The following is an 18,758-nucleotide window of genomic DNA, read 5'->3' on the forward strand; positions in this document are numbered from 1 at the left end:
TTATACTACAGAATACAATGGAAATCTAATGCTGACACTGTCATCCACCCTCGTCTGGCACTGTTGACTTCATACATTAAATTAGCATGCATGACTTTACAACATGAAAAGCCAGAAATCCTTCAAGAATGCAGGTGAGATCACAGTATAACTGTTTTAGGTGGTTGCCAGGGTGTTGCTATGCAGTTGCTATGGCATACTAAGCACTTTATAGTGTTGCTATGTGTTTTTTTAAGGTGTCCTGGGTGGTTGCTAAGGCATTCTGAGCATTTTGTAGTGTTGCTACATGCTTTTTAAGATGTTCTGGGAGGTTGCCAGGGCGTTACTATGCATGTGCTAAAGTGTTCTAAGCAATTTAGTGTGTTGCGGTGTGGTTTTAAGGTGTTCTGGATGGTTACTAGGGTGTTGCTGTCAGTTGTCAATGGTCTAGCAGTTCAATTTTAAAGAGTTGCTGCGCAGTTTTAACAACATTCTGGGAGGTTGCCAGGGCATTGCTATGCAATTGCTGAGTGTCCAAAGCATTTTAGAGTGTTTCTATAAGGTTTCTAAGGTGTTCTGGGTGGTTGCCAGTGAATTGCTATGCAGTTGCAAATGCTTTCTAAGCATTTTAGAGTGTTGTTACGCAGTTTTAAAGATATTATGGGTGGTTACCAAGGCATTGCTATGCAGCTTCTAATGCACTGTAAGCATTTTTGAGTTGCAAAGGCATTCTGGGTGGTTGCTAGGTAGTTTCTTACTGTCTAGTCATGGTGAACACTAGTTATACTGATGGTTGAGTCAAATAGCTCTATCATTCTATGATATACTGGTTTACTTAATATAAACAGATGTAGTGTCTGAGTGTCTTTAGAGAGTGTGTGTGTGTGGGTGATGGGATGGGAACCGCGTGCTCGTATGACCCTTCCCAGCATCCCGAGCTCCTGCTAACACTCTCAAATGTGTCATTTTGTCACACAACAGAAACATCCCAGAATTCCCACCAGACGTAACACGGCTTCCGCAAGGACCGTCGTTCCTGCACCCATATAAACTACCCCCAAGCTGCTCGTCTCTGCTGGGATTATCTTTGTACGGGAGATTGTTTTCCTTAAACATCTGGCAGCGCCGCACTGATGAAGTGGGAGCCAGTTTGAGAGGGGAGAGGGGGGTAGTCACCAAAACTGCTGTCTGTTCTTCTGCATGGACTCCTGGGAAATACACACAGCCTTGAAAGAAAAGTGGGAAAAAAGAAAAACAAAGGCACTGAGAAAAGAAACAATTTTAGATGTTGTTCTTTGCATTCAGCTGCAGGGCCTCCTGCTTCCTGTGTGTGTTAGGGAACATGTGTATAGATTCAGCGTGGGTGTGTGAGAGACACGCAGACCACCAAGACCAGGAATAAAATCATCCGAAAATCCCCCTCGGACGCCAGAGCTCCTGAAATGTTGCGAAACACAGAGTGTGTCCGCTGCTGTCCTCTCCGTGTGGTGATGAGACAACACATTCACAGTACAACAGAGCCACATTAAAGGGATACTCCACTTTTTTCGGAAATATGCTCATTTTACATCTCCCCCAGAGTTAAACAGATGAGTTTTACCGTTTTAGAATCCATTCAGCCGAACTCCGGGTCTGATGGTACCACTTTTAGCATAGCTTAGCACAGATCATTGATTCTGATGAGTCCAGTAGCATTTCTTTCAAAATGACCAAAGAGTTTCAATATTTTTCCTATTTAAAACTTGACTCTTCTGTAGTTAAACCGTGTACTAAGATCGACGGAAAATGAAAAGTTGCGATTTTCTAAGCCTATATGACTAGGAACTACTCTCATTCCAGCGTAATAATCAAGGAACTGTGTGGCTGTACCATGAGTGCAGCAGGCGTAATGATATGACGCAGCGCCTGAAAATAGTCACCAGCCTGGTAACTTCTTCCAACGTGACCGGGACTAAGCTTGTCTAACCTATTAGACCTATTTTCAGGCGCTGCGTCATATCATTACGCCTGCTGCACCCATGGTACAGCCACACAGTTCCTTGATTATTACGCCGGAATGAGAGTAGTTCCTAGCCATATAGGCTTAGAAAATCGCAACTTTTCATTTTCCGTCGATCTTAGTACACGGTTTAACTACAGAAGAGTCAAGTTTTAAATAGGAAAAATATTGAAACTCTTTGGTCATTTTGAAAGAAATGCTACTGGACTCATCAGAATCAATGATCTGTGCTAAGCTATGCTAAAAGTGCTACCGTCAGACCCGGAGTTCGGCTGAATGGATTCTAAAACGGTAAAACTCAACTGTTTAACTCTGGGGGAGATGTAAAATGAGCATATTTCCGAAAAAAGTGGAGTATCCCTTTAAGGGAACTAGAATCAGGAACTAGACTATGCACTTTTAAAAAGTATTACTAGGGCCATTCCTTGAGGATTTGAATTTTTATCATCAATGGATTTTTTTTTTTGTCTGCTTGTTTCTTTTCTGTGAATGCATATACAGTACATGCTTTTCTTTTCTGTAAAGCACATTGTTAACACCAGCTAAAACTCTGCTATATAAATAAAGCCTTGCTTGCTTACTTATGTGTTCTAGATGGTTGCCAGGGTGTTGCTATGCAGTTGCCAAAGTGTTCTGAGTGGTTGTTTGACATTGCTAGGTGGTTGCTAGAGCATTGCTTGGCAATTCCTATGCTATTTTGGGTTGATAGCATGATGCTGAGCAGTTGCTAGGGTGTTTTGGTATAAACATCTCAGACAATGTTGACTCAGAGCTCCATTAAAAGGGTGTTGATCCAAAAAGGACAATTCTGTCATAATTTATTCACCCTCATGTCACTCTAAATCTGCGGAACTCAAAATAAATATTTTGAAGACTGCTAGGGGCATTCACTTTCATTGCATGCACAAAAAAAAAAAAAAAAAAAAAAAAAAAAAATCCACAAAAGAGAGCAAGCCATGCAGGTTCGAAACAACATGAGGGCATGGGTAAATAATGACAGAATGTTCATTTTTGGGGACCAAGTCTCCTGAACAATGAAAGAGCAACATTTGAGCAATAACATCTTTAGAGGTGTAAAAGTATTTGAGTAATAGAACTGCACTACTATAAACACATACTTTATTTAAATAACCATAGCATGAATCAAAATCTCTGTTTCTTCTTTTCAAAATCAACTTTTAAGTACTTATGCACAATTGAATGAACATTGAATGATGGAAACTTTATTTTCACTCAATGTTTTTTTTTTTTAGCAAGATACTTAAGACTTTTAATTGAGTAAAATGTTTGACAAAGTATCTGTGTATCTAGGCTATATCTGTTCCCTATTGAAATGTATCCGAGTGAAATGGCTTTTTGAACAAGAAAATATGTAGGGTGGAACTCGATTTTGTCCATGGGGAATTGATTGGATGTTTGTGGTTTGCTACTGGTGGATCTCATGTGAGTGACAGGTTGCTCCGCCCTCACACCAGTAAACACATCATCAGAGAAGAGAAGAGATGTCGCAGCAAGTCTTTTTGATTAAAGAGGGCACATGAAAATTATGAGGTGGACGTATAATCATTTATAATAAACACTGCAATATTCCATTAAAAAATAAATAAAACAATTGTCAATTTTGATTTCAATGTGACTTTAACTTCTTTATTCACCTCTGATCATCTTCCTCAGAGCAAACACATTTAAGACAGAGTCAGCAGATTTGATGACCAGCACATACATTAAGTGTATGGGGCTCTAATATTATTATAAAGGATACCGTACTTCCCTCACTTTACGAACACTGGAGAGAGGACTGACGCAGCGAGAGGACTGACCCCCAAACCATTCATCACATCTAATCTCACCGTACAAAAGGTTCACAGGCTCTTATCGCTAGTTATGAAAAAAGCAGCATGGTCTCGGGCCAAACACAGAGATGGTTATCTGTCTGGAGGACGGCCAGCTCCTACATGTGTGCACACACATATGTAACTCTCATCCCGTCTTCCTGTTCTCGATTAGCATTTATTAAAGGTGGGCGCTGCTTTAGGATCAGCCCTCCCAGAGCTAAACTTTTGGCACAGGCTGTGGGAAAACTGATCCAGTGTGTCCCTGTTAAAATAAACGTTCCTCTTTTTCTATCCCTGCTTTCCCCTGGGATGATGAGATGGTGATGTCGATCCCCAAACCCCCATCAACTCCATCAGGGAACAACAAAACACTTCTAGAGGAGAGTTTGCAGATATTTCATAACTTTACAATGGAAAACAAAGACAAAACCCACCAATTTGCAATCTTAGTTGAATCTTGTTAAGATCTGTAATACGAAACAAAGACTTTTTTACTACACTGTAAAACCCAACAAGTTAGGATAACTCATTTCAGTCGTGGAAACCGATTGCCTCAATCCCCTTAAAGGGATGATTCACCCCAAAATGAAAGTTGAAGCTGAAAAGATTTGTGTGGTTTCCAACAGGAGATGCAGAAACAAAGAAGAAAATAAAAACAAAGCATTCCAAGCACAGTTTCACACCGTCCAGAAAAACATCCACTCCCATTTCAAGCTGTTATTAAACAGACTGTTTCGGCTCTAATGTCTGACTGGATAAATCCTATTTAAATTCATTGTAAATTAACAAATACACACACTAGTAACCAAAAATATTGAACACTTTCATCTATAAACAGTTTACAGTTAAACTAATTACAAAAATTGGCAGAAAACTGTTTATTATTATTATTATAATTATGGTATGCTAACATTAGACAATTGAATAAACTAACATGAACTAACACTTCAAATTATTCTAAAGCATTTATTAATATGTTTTAAAATTTGCTATTATTAAAATCAAAAGTTGTACAGTAGGTGTTAATATTATTTAATGGACCTAAAATGAACCAACAATAAACAGTTGGATAGTGTATTAACTAACATTAACTAACGGGACTTTATTGTAAAGTGTTAAAAAAAATATTTATTGAATATTGGTGTTCCGCCAATTTATAAAAATGCCCATTTCATGGCTGAATTACAGTTTTTGCCAAACCAAAATCTCTGTTTTAAAGTTGCCCTGATGTTTTAAAGGGGACCTATTATGCCCTTTTTTAAAGTCTTGATTTTGTTTCCTTTCTCTATGAAGCCCCTCCTTCCGAAAAGTGCAATGTGCTCTGATTGGTCGGCTGGACCAGTGTGTTCTGATTGGTCAACCGCTTCAAGCGTGTTTGTGAAATGTCCCGCCCCTTACCATAACCGTGAGTTTCAACACACTACTAACTAACTCAGTCAGGCCCCGCCCCCTTTATTTTGCATATGCCTTGGGCGGGAATTATTTAAATGAGGAATATTGTGACGTGTTTGTTCCAGGAAGAAAACTCATGACTACAATCGAGGCGTTTCAGGGAGTTCAGAAACTGCTTACTAATATATAGAATAACTCCCTTTGGATTGACTTTGTGCTTTGTAACTTTAAAGACTTTTTTTCATCCTCAAACAGCAATATTACACATTAAAGAAAGTTGAAAATGTAAAAAAGCATAATAGGACCCCATCAAGAAAAAAATCATAACCACACACACTAAATGAAATGAATAAAATAAAAAACTCCCACTAAATTACTTGCGCAACAACAGCAGGAAATGGTTCAGCACAAACTCAAAACATTGAAAAACAGAAACATAGAAAAAGACCAGAGTGGACGAACTCTAACATTTTATTTCTACAGCATGTACTACTTTCCTACTACTGCCTGTTTCCCTTTTTCTACAGACCATCTTGAAGCCCTTTCACTTTGTTCCTCCAACAATGCCCATCTCTGTCATGGTTATCCTTGGTTAGCTTGGTTTCCCACTACCTAAAACCACAAGAGACCAGCAAGATATTTTCCAATCACCCTCTTACTCAACACTAAGTAGACCTAAAGTCTACTACTCATACTAATTTAGAAATAAAAGGCATTTTTCCAAGCCTGATTTTAGCCTCTGATTTGAACGCTCTGTTTAAAAGACAAAAAAAAGAAAAAGCAAATAGAACCCATTATAATCAGTGCCGCTGTCTACACTGGATACAGATGACTATACAGATGTGTTTTCAGTTTCTGATGTACTTAATCCACGCACTTGAGTCTGTCCACAACAGGACACATGGAAGAGTGAAAGAGCGTTCGCTTTACGCGTCCAGTTTAAACAGCACATTAGTGTCTCTGAACAGACTTCAGAAGGATACTAGTGTCGGAAACAAGTGGATGGTTTATTCAATGGCGTCCCGGATCGTGTCAGAGGAGCATATGTTTGTTCGGAGCATTTCGTTTTGTCAGCGAGGTACAGAGTAATGGAGAGTTAGCAAAGCAACTTTTGTTGAAAGATGAAGCAGCAAATTATTGGACAGCAGCTGCATCACAAACTGTAAGTAAATGATTTCATAATGCTTTGTCTGTAAATGACGGTTTTATATGGATAATGTTTTCAAAACACTTACTCACATGCAATAGCGAGTGGGCGTTGATACGGTTCCTATGCAATGACAGTAGCTTATCATAACAAACAGTGGCCGTTTACGGACAAGCATTAAAGGAACCGCCCCTTAAAAACACATCATTTCAGACAGTCAGAATGAAGGTTGAAAATAATCGTTTTTCTGCATATCTATTTTTTGTGTGTGTGTGTGCAAAACACTTTATTACCATTATAAGTGAACCTCAAGGAACATATCAAAATAAAAAATTAAAAACTATGTGAATAACTGAATATAGAAATACAGAAAAGAAATACTATGAATACTAAAACTAATGGTGCGTTCATATCAGAATTACCGGTATTATGAGTTTCTGACTAGTCAAAATCATTCAGATCTCTGTCAACTGTCACTGTAAAAAAATTGTTTTGAAGTTTTAAATAAAGTATGCTTTACAAGAAAATACTAAATCTAAAAAAAAGATTAATTCAATCTGTTATTTGTTGTTTCTTTGTAATTATTTGTAAAATTTACTATACACCAATTATTATTTTTTAAGCGAGGGAAAATTAATTTGAATAAAGCGTCTCCCCTTTGATCATTGTGGTGTCATATAAAAACAAAAAAAATCAATAGCCATGTAATTATGATATGTTTTGTTCTTCAACATTTAGCAAGAGAATACAATGGTGAATTAGTGTAACAATTAAGCAGCATTTTGATAAAATTAACAATAAAGCAGTGCATAGATTCTTTTTGGTAAACAGTTTCTATGTCAAAACAAAATCTCTGAATTGTCACCTCATAATTAATGTAATTGTAAGATCCTCTGAATTCAGTCAGCCGTCAGGTTTGTTTTCATGTCGTATTGATGTACACTGTAAAAAATATATTTTTCAAAGCTGCAAAGATTTCTGGAATATGTTTTACAAGAAAATTATATAAATACCTCAAAATGTCATGTTTAATGTAATGCATTACTAAAATTCATTAGCAATTTCTGAGTGAAAATTGTTTCTACACCCATGTTTTTGGGGCGTATCGGCTGACGGCGTGTCTGGGGTTTCAGGCTGCTGGTTTGTAAAAGCATCTGTGAGGAGTGCAGAAATAAGTGTGGTGAGGAGGAGCAGCGAGTGTGTTTCATGTGGGAGGCAGCATCACTCACATTAACTGTTCTCTCCTCTCAACTCATTAAGGATGAATTGTTATGGAAAAAAAGCATTTAGAAACATCCCACATTAAACAGGCGAATCCACAAGTTAAAGTTCGACTCCTTTTTCTCCCGGTTTCTCGTAATTCTCCAAAGCACTGCACAATTTTGACTTTATGGTCATGTTTATAACTTTTCGGGCAGACTTCGAGTGACTCGGAGCCAGAGAGATGTCACCAGAGAATGCCAGAAAGTTCCATTCCGGATGCTGAGGAACTGGGAAAAGCTGCAGCCTGAAGCTATTGGCCACATCTGGAGTTTCAGACCCTTTCCCAAACACAGATGCTGAAGCCATTAAGGGCGCGATGAAGCACTGCGACACAACGTCTAACATCGTCCACACACAACGTCAGTAGCTCAATGTGTTTTTGACTGACAGGAGAGTATTTGCTGTATTCTTTTAATGTAAATGTAATACAAATTGCTATGCATGTTTTGCATGATACTCATTCTTAAATGAATTCCCTCAAGCAATTGAGGACACTAGAAAGACGAAGAATCGAAGAACTGGAAGTTGAATTGTAATGACAGGAAGAAGGATTTACTGAACTGCAATTCAATTCAACACAGCTAATGCATTCTGGTCTGTAGACGTGGCTCACATCTCTCTTTCAGTGCACATCTGTGGGATTATTTTTCACCTGTTTTATGGTCCAGCAGGTGAAAAGGTTTTTTTTTTTTTTTTTTTACAGAACACCAACCTTAAGTTAACTATGACCAACAAGTGATGCGTTCCTTGGCAAACACCACTAAACAATGACTAAAAAAGCCAAAGATGGAATGACTCTGAAATATAATACAGTCACAGTCAAAAACAAACTCATCAAACCCCAACCCGTCGAACTGTGAAACACTCATAGAGAGACAGCTTTAAATGATTACAGCTCAAACTCAGACTCACGGCTCAACCAGCCTGCTATCAGGGCAACAGAGAAGGAAAGGAAATGAAGGATGAGGAAGTGGCTTTAGCATTCCTGTGGTGATGCAGGGATGATGAGCGTAAGACCAGAAACACACTCGACACAAGTACACATGCCTGGTCAACACTCTGCAAGTGTGCAATCTCAAAGTGATACTTATAGGGCCATTTTTAACAGCTTGATCCAGCGCAAACCCTCAAACTACTGTCAGGATTTTATCAAAGACATGCAGTGAAGAATTTGCTGAAATTTTTGCGGCTGATCTTATTGCATATTTTGTTGGAGTTTCCCTTTCAGATGCAAAATTTATGGGGGGAGAGTATTTAAAATAATTATGCAAGGGAATTCACTAAGGTTTGGGCTCGTCAATTTACTGGTATTTACACCATTATTTACCACCCCAAAAAAGCACGTCTTAAACCAGACACTAATTTGCTGTTCTTATGGTAGATTGTGGTCATTATGTAAATGATCCGCTGCGTCGGTGCTCTTTAATTTGCCAGTCGTCAGTAGATCACGAGCAGAACTTTCCACTCCCGTTGGCACTTTTTGGGAATTTTTTGGGTGTTAATTTGCCATGTTTAGTAAATCTTAATGTGCCTTAATAGCTATGTTTCCATCCACATATTTATTTTTTACATATATATAAAAAAAACTTTGAGGGAAATGCCAAGATGTACATAAAATCTTAAAATGTGCATTAAAAAAAATTATGGTATGTGGTGGATAATTATTATTTTTTTTGGTAAGAACATTTTTACTTAAACTATGATGGAAACACATTTAAAGGGGTGTGTGATTATGATTTCACTTTCTTAACTTTAGTTAGTGTGTAATGTTTGAGCATAAACAACATCTGCAAAATTACAGTGCTCAAAGTTAAAAGCAATGGGAGATATTTACTTTTAAAGAAAGAAATCGCTTTTTAAGGACTACAACAAAGGGCTGGTAAGGACTACACAAGCTTCCTTCCGGGTTAGTGACATCAACAACCCTTGAATTTACATAAACCCCGCCCCCTGAGCACGATTTATAGATTATCAAGGCAGAATCAATGACTAGAAGATAACTACACATAGGCTACATAAATTCATCAACTAACCATTCAGAAATGTCCTATTGCTCTACATGTTGTCACTTTTTCTTGAGTCTCTCCATCATTGTCTGAATCCGGTTTGAACATAAAGGCTAAACGTTTTTGAAATGTTCAGTGCATGTCTGTGTGAGTGCAAGCTGTTGAAGCTCCGCCCTCTGTGCCGGGAGCAGCAGCTCATTTGCATTTAAAGGAACAGATACAAAACGGTGCGTTTTTGCTCCCCCTCAAAAAGTGACAATTTTAACATGCTATATAAAAATATCTGTGGGGTATTTTGAGCTAAAACTTCACATACACACTTTGGGGACATCAGAGACTTATTTTACATCTTGTGAAAAGGGCATTATACCACCCCTTTAAATGGAAAACTCAAATGACTGCCTCAACAGATGATGTGATTGATAACTGGACTAACCAACGGACCGATCTCATCGCACACCATCTCAAATATTGGCACAATTAATTTGCATATTTGGATATAAATATAGCTATTGCATTATTGTCACAGTAGAAAACGTTGGAACTCAAGGGGGTGATAATGTTTCCTGTGGATTTAAACCGAATGTGTAATTATTCAGGAGGATAGATATAAACACATCAATGGTTTAACTAACTTTGCCATGACTGTAGTAGTTTGTAAACTGACCGTAGAAGTTTACACACATCTATAATGCTCCTTGTGGCAACACTGAGAATGCAACTTGGTCAGACACATTTATTAATGTAGCAATGCATGAAATCAAACTTGTGTATAGCTACAAGCATTTGCATTGAAATATGCAATTTATGCAATATGAAATATGCGGAAACACAACAAACCGTCATGCATACAAACACTCACATGCCAATCCAAACACACACACAAACACACACATACAGTGTTCTTGTTTTTCTTAAAGAGAGCTATCTAAAGGAAGTCTGTTCATATTTTCTTTGGTCTGCTAAACCAGTTTTCCTAGTCAAACCCAACACTGTCTCCCTGTGTCTCTGTTTGACTTGGACTGAGTGCAGAGAGACAGACAGAAATGCAGCTCATTTAGACTGATGAAGACAGCATCATCTGTCTTTCTTTCTGAATTCTTAATAGTAATAGTCGTTGGCCATCATTGTTATTTCTGCGTGCCGTAATCTTAGTGGTCATTAACCGCAGGATACAGCAGATTAAACAGACACTTGAGTGAATGAGTGAAGGAACTTCACCCTGATGAAAGAAGAAAAACTTCTGTTCGAGTGCCAAAGGAGACTAAAATCTGAATTGTACCGATGTTTCTTTGCCATCTGCCACGGTAATATCTTAATGTAATTTTTTTTATGGGCATTTACAATGGTAATTCTATAGTTTTTAGGACTTCGTACCATACTAATATCTTTGTCTAATATCAAGACAATTTGCAAGGAAATAAAATGGAAAACCATGAAATAGTTTTTAAGATATGATGCCATGCATGGTAATACCATGATGATATTGGTAAATTGGATATTGATATAATTATAAGAGAACTCAGGAGAAAAGAGGATGGATGGAAGGAAGGGTGGATGATTTTAAAATAAACTTTTTTAATTAGAACTTCATTGTCAATGTGCAGAATATTAGTACGGAGTCAATGAATGAATGACCGAATGAATGAATGAATGACCGAATGAATGAATGAATGACTGAATGAATGACTGAATGAATGAATGACCGAATGAATGATTGAATGAATGACCTAATATTTGAACGAATGACAGAATGAACGAATGACCCAATAAATGATTGACCGAATGAATGACCCAATGAATGATTGACTGACTGAATGAATGAATGAGTAAATGACTGAATGGATGAATGAATGAATGACCTAATAATTGAACAAATGACAGAATGAATGAATGACCCAATAAATGAATGACCTAATGAATGAACGAATGAATTACCTAATTAAAGAATGAATGACCCAATGAATGAATGAATTAATGACTGAACAAATGACCTAATGAATGAATGACCAAATGAATGGATGAATGAATGAATGAATGACCCAATAAATGAATGCCCGAACGAATGACTGAATGAATGAAAGGCTGAATGAATGAATGAATGAATAAATGACTAATAGTTTTTGTTAGATCATTCAACTTGCAAAGCCAATTTAAATGAAGTGCAAAATTCAGAATTAAATAATAACATTGAAATGAATGAATTAATGAATTTTTAAACATTTAAAAGCCTATCAAGGGACAAATTTCGCAAATGAACTATTAGCTAGAGGCATATACATAGTTTATCTGCTGTTAAGTTTAATATTAGTGGTATTCTGTGTTGTGCCGTTGAAGGAACCGAGCACTCGAAGATGCTTGTATGTAGATGTTTTGTATGTTCCGTGACTCAAGCGCAGCAGATCATGTCGGCACACGGGGGTCTTTGCGGTTCTGCCTGACCCTGTTCATGAGCTCCACTCATCCGCTGCTAATGGGGAGCACATTTTTCATGGGACTGGTATGCGGCCCAGATGAGGGGGGACTGTTTCTCTCTCTCAGGAAACAGCTGGTGACGCAACAGTCATAGAGCGATCCTTCCGTCCCAACGTCAACAACTCGTTCCTATCACAGATATCGGATACACTCATGTCTTACTCACACGCGTGACTAATAACATCACATTCTAGAAGAACTGGACAGAAACTCATCATGATACAACAATGAGTTGAATGAGAACCGCATGAGTAATGGGACTTTCTAGGACGCCGTGCCATGAAGGTTCTGCACCAGCGCATTAGCATACGAGAGCTTTGGAAACTGAGATCAGCTGTTGAACATCTGTGTGCCTTACAGCCCAGACTGATCGAAATATATACAAAGTCCTACGCTTAAGATAACCGTCAGTGCCAATGAACTACAACTGGCTCTGACTTTTACTAATGTTTGGGTTGCAGTGAAAAATACTTCATGCACAATAGATTTTTGTAAACACTGCATATTTCAATGCCGTTTTTATAATTCTGCCTATCTCTCTAGATGGCATTACAGCTATAAATATCCTGGATAAATGTACGATCCTGTATGCAGAGAGTAAATGATATAGTACTTTTGTATATATATCCACACACACACACACATATATATATATATTTTGGTATATATTTATATATGTATGTACATAAATATATATATATATATATATATATATATATATTTATGTACATACATATATAAATATAAATAAAATTATAATAATATATATATATATATATATATATATATATAAAAAAAATAATAATAATAATAATAATAATAATAATAATATAAATATATATATATATATATATGTATATATATATATATATATATATATATATATATATATATATATATATATATATATATGTGTATATGTGTGTATATATATATATATATGTATATGTGTATATGTGTATATATATATATATATATATATATATATATAGTTTGTGCATTCATGCATATATACATCTAGTCTACATCCAGTTTTTAGAGCTTTTTTGGGGACAAAGGCTCATCATGATGATCTAAACAATGTGACATTTGCTTTACATTTTTATCTAAATGTTTGTAAGCAGCATATGATAAAAGTCATGAATATAAACACCACCTAGATTCTGGTATGCAGCCGGCCTTTAAATGCTGTAATACGACACACAAACACTGCTGAGAAAAGACAGCAGAAGCGTTCAAATAAACCATCAGTACCGCACTTCAACACACACAGAGGACAACACTACATTACAACACCTCACAAACGAAAATAAACATCTGTGAAGTCTCACCGAAGTTGACGACCGTGTGTACAGTAAGTGCGTTCAAACACAGGCTGTAAAACACAGATTTGTTTGCTCTCGCTGAACTCAGCACATTCTCGTTCAAATGCAAAGTGTTTAACACACAAACAAACGGCAGAATTGAGCTTTTCCCAAATAAAAGCAGAAAAAGTCTCTCAGATGAGATAAATCTCACGAGCCCTCTAATGGCCATCTATCATCGCCCACATCTGGATGAAGACGATAAACTTCTCCGTGACAGAACGAGCATTAACCTTCAATAACGTGAGAGGGTTACGAATGTCCTCAAAACAAAGTTCAGTCTATAATCGTCAACCATCTACAGTAACTTCTGGAAAATATCACAGTTCTGCTGACCAGCTTCTTTTACAGCTTTGCTTCTCCCTGTCATTCACTAACACCACAAAAATGCATCAAAGCAGCGTTTTTTCCAACTCCTCCGTCAGGAAAACCCAACGGAAACGACAGTTAAATCCACTCCCATCTCTCACCTTTAGCAGCGCAGACGCCTGGACGTCAGATCAAAAGCATGTCTAGGAAAAGCCTGTGTTCCTGCTAACTTCTCGCTGTATGCCTCCGCTCGTCTCTCTCTCTCGACGTGTGGCGTTTTGTAGTGGTCTCTCGTACAGCTGCGTGAGGGAGGGATGGAGCTAAAGCTTCGGTCTCCAGGGTCCCAGACGGAGAGGAGGTTGGGCAGCAGATCTGTTTATTTAGTCAAATGACCACAGCAGGGTTCACTCACTCGCTAGTAAAACCAACATCCCTACAAAGGTAACACAGACTAAAGCCTAATGCAGTTAATAACAGAAAAGTCACAGATGAGATCTCTTTAATGTAGAGTTTTGCTTAAGTCTCAAGTTTCTTCTGAGAAAGATCCCAATAATCTCACATGTGTCTCCTTTTAGAGTTTTGAGAAGAATCTCAACAATGTCTCAAACTGTGCCCAGATTTCAATCTGCATTGAATGATCTGAGTATTTTATTGCTTTCTGGACGAGTAGTGGTTCATTCGGGTCTGTTTTAAGAGAAACATCTTTATTTTTTACTTTATTTATTTAAGTGAGTAACTGAGAACACCATTACACTCCTGTTCAAAAGTTTGGGGTCTGATAGATGTTTTTGAAAGCAGCCTATGCTCACCAAGGCTCCATTTATTTGATCAAAAATACAGTAAAAACAGAAATATTGTGAAATATTATTGCAAGTCAAAATAAATGTTTTCTGTCTGAATATATTTTAAAATATAATTTATTTCTGCGATGCAAAGCTGAATTTTCAGCATCATTACTACAGTCGTCAGTGTCACATGATCCTTCAGAAATCATTCTAATATGATGATTGGCTGCTTAAGAAACGTTTCTGATTATTATCAATGTTGAAAACAGTTACTATTTTTGCAGAAACTGTGATGCATTTTATATTTCAGGATTCTTTATGAGGAATTGAATGGACATTATAAAATATTTATATTTATATTTATATATAATATAAATTATATATAAATATATACAGTATATACATGCATGTGTGTGTATTTGTATATACAAAATAATTATACACAGTACACACACATATATTATGTACACCCAAACTTTTATTTTGGATGCGATTAATCTTTTCACAGCCCTAAATCTTTTGACGCATTATAAATTTCTCTACTGTCACTTTTGATCAATTTAATGAGTACTTGCTGAATAAAAGTATCATTTTCTTTAAAAACTTTGAACAGTAGTTCATGAGCTATGAAAGAGCAACCTGTGAGCAATGACATTTCCCTGAAAACAAAGACAGCGTACCGTGTGGAGAAGGTGTCTTTCTTCCAGAGGTTTAGTAGACCTGAGGAAACACAACAACACGAGCCCAGCCAGAACTCCTCAGCAACAGTCGCCCGTTTCTGTTTCGCTGAATACACGAGCCGCAGGGAAATGAGATGGTTTTTGGCAACTCTCACAATGAACTGCCCTGCCGAAGAGAAGAAAAGGAGAAGAAATAAAAAGAGGAGAGAAAGTTCTTTTCAGTGCAGAAAAGCACTCTGTGCAGACGGCACTCAAGCCAAAAAAAAAAAAAAAAAAAAAACTAAAACAAAATGGAAATTGCAATGGAATAAAGTGCGGTTTTGGTGGAGGGAAGGTGTGTCAATAGCAGCATACGGTGCTGAGAGCTCACGCATACACATTTACAAAGTATGAGGGTCTGTTTTCAATCTTGGCTTTTTCTGCTCTCTCTCTCTCTCTGCCGGGCAGCAAGCAGTGTAGCTTGCAAATTCATAACAACATCCAACAGCTGAGTAAGACCTTTTCGCTTTATTACAGGGAGAGAGAGAGAGAGAGAGAGAGAGAGAGAGAGAGAGAGAGAGAGAGAGAGAGAGAGAGAGAGAGAGAGAGAGAGAGAGAGAGAGAGAGAGAGAGAGAGAGAGAGAGAAAGAAGTTGTTGGCATTCGCCCTGTAATTGCGTGAGTGAACACAAAATGTCCTGATCAACTGAGACTCATTAGAGGCCTTGAACAGACACACAGGAGCTACAACAACAAGCTACACACAAAAGTGCAGGAATAAAAGGTTCTGTGCCAAAGAATTACAATGCTGGCTTGTCACAGACATTTTGTTTTTGTACATTCTTGGGCTTAGGTTGTTTTGTTTTTTTTAGCTTAAGATGTTGAAATGCAAAATATGATTGCTGTATCACATTCGTATTAAAGGGATAGTTCATCCAGAAAGAAATATATTTTTGAAGAATATGGGTAACCAAACATGTTGATGGACCCCACTGACTTCCATATGAAAAAAAAAAAAAAATACTATGCAAGTCAATGGGGCTCATAAACTGTTTGGTTACAGACATTCTTCAAAATATCTTCTTTTGTGATTAGCAGAAGAAAGAAATTCATAGGTTTGGAACAACTTAAGGGTGAATAAACAGCTGTTTCCATCTAAAGTTGTGAATTTAGCTTGTGCGCAAAATGGGAATATTGCATAAAACATTTGCGAATAAAGCAGCATTACCATCCAGTGATTCGAAGATAACAAAATCGTCACTTCTTGATAAACTGGCGCTAAATATAGAAGTAGGAGAAGCCACTGTATATAATAATTTTCATATATAATAAATTACTTGCGTCTCAGAGGGCGCAGACGAAACGCAATAAATGCATTTTGGAGGAAGATGCAGATGCTGTGCAAAAAAGATCGGTCTGCTAGTTAGTCCAGTTATGTCGTCCCATCTAATTTATTCAGTAAATGTAGCTGTTTCCATCACCATTGTTTTTATGCGCATTTTGCAGTATTGCATCAGAAACGAGTGATGGAAAAGCCAAATTCTGAAAAAGAATCCATTCGTAAAAAAGTTTTTACGCTCGCTTGAGGTGGTTTTTGTCTTTGAAAAAGAGTTCATGCGAATAATGGGAGATGGAAACACATTTGCCGAATAAATTCGGATGTAGCGAACGTTAAACCCACGTGACTAATCGGCTGTTTCCGCCGATTGTGTTTTATTTACTGTAGTTTAACAATACCGCTGCCATCCGCTCGAACAACTTGATGAGTTCATTTTTTTGTGCGAACACTGAAAAGGTTTGCTTCACGTTTGGATGGAAACCCAGCTAGTTTAAACACGTTTCTTATCGGATAAAAAAAAATGTATCCGACTCAAATGAGCGCATACGGTTTTTGTGTGCACATTTTTTTAATTTATGCACATCTTGGCGTTTTCATCCAGCAGTTTTTTTATGTGATATCCCAAAATGCGCATAAAACTAAGTGGATGGAAACCGCTACTGATGACAGGATTTTCATTTTTGGGTGAACTGTCCCTTTAAGAACAGCAGTCATTGTGTTGTTACTGGGTTGCTGCTTTTGTAGACTAACTTACCTACTTAAAATAAGAAAAATTACTTCAAAGCCCCAAATAACTTCATCCTACAATTTGTGTGACAAAGTTGACAAAAAAATAGATACATAATAAAAAAATAAAAAAAGATGAATCAATCAACTCACCAGAGTCTGTGTGGCCTTGTTGAATTATAGTAACGTTTGGTGCATATTAACAGATATTGCCTGATAAAAAAAAAAAAAAAAAAAAAAAAAAAAAAAAATCATATCTGACGTGTTCACCACAAGCACGGACCCAAGCATCTGTAAACGTTTATATTACGTTGGACGTTAAAAGAGCCTTTTCACACCAAAGACGACAGCTTTAACGATAAACATTACAAAACTCGTTTTAAAGTGGCTTAACACCACAACTATAACGATAACTACACGGAGAGACGGTGTCGTTGGAATCAACACATTTTTTCCAGCTGATGAACAATAAAAAACATCGCGCGCTTTAGATATCGTTCTTGGTGTGAACGGTCCTTCAGAAGAAAAATATAAACACATGTTTATATTTATATTACTCATGACACGCTAATAAGACGAGCTCTCGTGTGTATTGATGTGCAATTTCCGTCCTTCGAAACCTTTACGAATTTTGATTAAAATCGAGGCTTTGGAGCGCGATTCAAAGTCATGTGGTCCGCGAGACACAGACATCAGTTGGCAAGAACAGCATTCAACTAAAAATTAACTTAAATTATGAATTACATGAATTATTAATAATAAATAAATTAGCCTACAAAAATATGATTATAATATTAAAAAAAATTATAATAAATATAATATTTAGTTATTTGACTCATTGAATGCTGCATGATCAGCTAGGCTACAATAAGCTGCATAATAAGCTAATTTAGTAAAAAAAAATAAAAATAAGCAAACCACACCACTGGAATTATATTAGATATAGGCATATGCATGCAATTTATAGCTTAATATAATGTAGCTTTGGTTTATTTCTAAAACAGTTCAGCTGAAACTTTATATAGCCTAATACTCTTCTCTCATACAAGTGCAAGGTCATTTTAGTTTTACATGCAGCATTAATTTCAAAGAAACTGATTGAAAATGCAGATGCAAGATGTATCCTAATTTGGTTCAGCGGCCGAGTCTGACATCAATAAACTGGAACAGTTTGGGACACTCATAAATACTGTTTTGTTTTAAGGAAGGAACAAACTGTCCAAATACACAAAGTTATTAAAATCTGTCTGTTAGCTTTATTTGCTGAATCAGAAAACAACAGTTTCAGAGAGACGTCAACACAGCGCTGAATCTGTGAAACGTATGGCTTAGTCCATCTGGGCCTGAACATATCATCTGCCCCACTCAGTAAACACTAAACATCCTCTAATTACAAACAATGTGAACGAGACGAGATAAGTTTGATTAAACTCTATGACCACACACGAGCCGAATGCAGATGGACCTAGATACGCTAACAG

General features: G+C 37.0%; 1 protein-coding gene across 2 annotated transcripts in view; it reads right to left on the reverse strand.

The window, feature by feature from the left end:
* Nucleotides 1–15,712, reverse strand: part of pdgfrb (platelet-derived growth factor receptor, beta polypeptide) — a 48,280-nt gene extending 32,568 nt beyond the window's left edge. Inside the window, exons 1-2 of one of the 2 annotated variants that reach the window (XM_084430597.1) lie at nucleotides 15,235–15,711; nucleotides 13,931–14,141 (exon numbers count right to left, since the gene is read on the reverse strand). The gene's annotated coding sequence lies outside the window, so the exon portion shown is untranslated. Of the gene's footprint in view, nucleotides 1–13,930; nucleotides 14,142–15,234 lie in introns of both variants that reach the window. The other variant, XM_084430598.1, reaches the window with a different exon arrangement.
* Between the last annotated feature and the right edge of the window lie 3,046 nt (nucleotides 15,713–18,758).

The sequence above is a fragment of the Rutilus rutilus genome (genome assembly GCF_951802725.1).
Source record: "Rutilus rutilus genome assembly, chromosome: 14".
Classification (NCBI taxonomy): Eukaryota; Metazoa; Chordata; class Actinopteri; order Cypriniformes; family Leuciscidae; genus Rutilus; species Rutilus rutilus.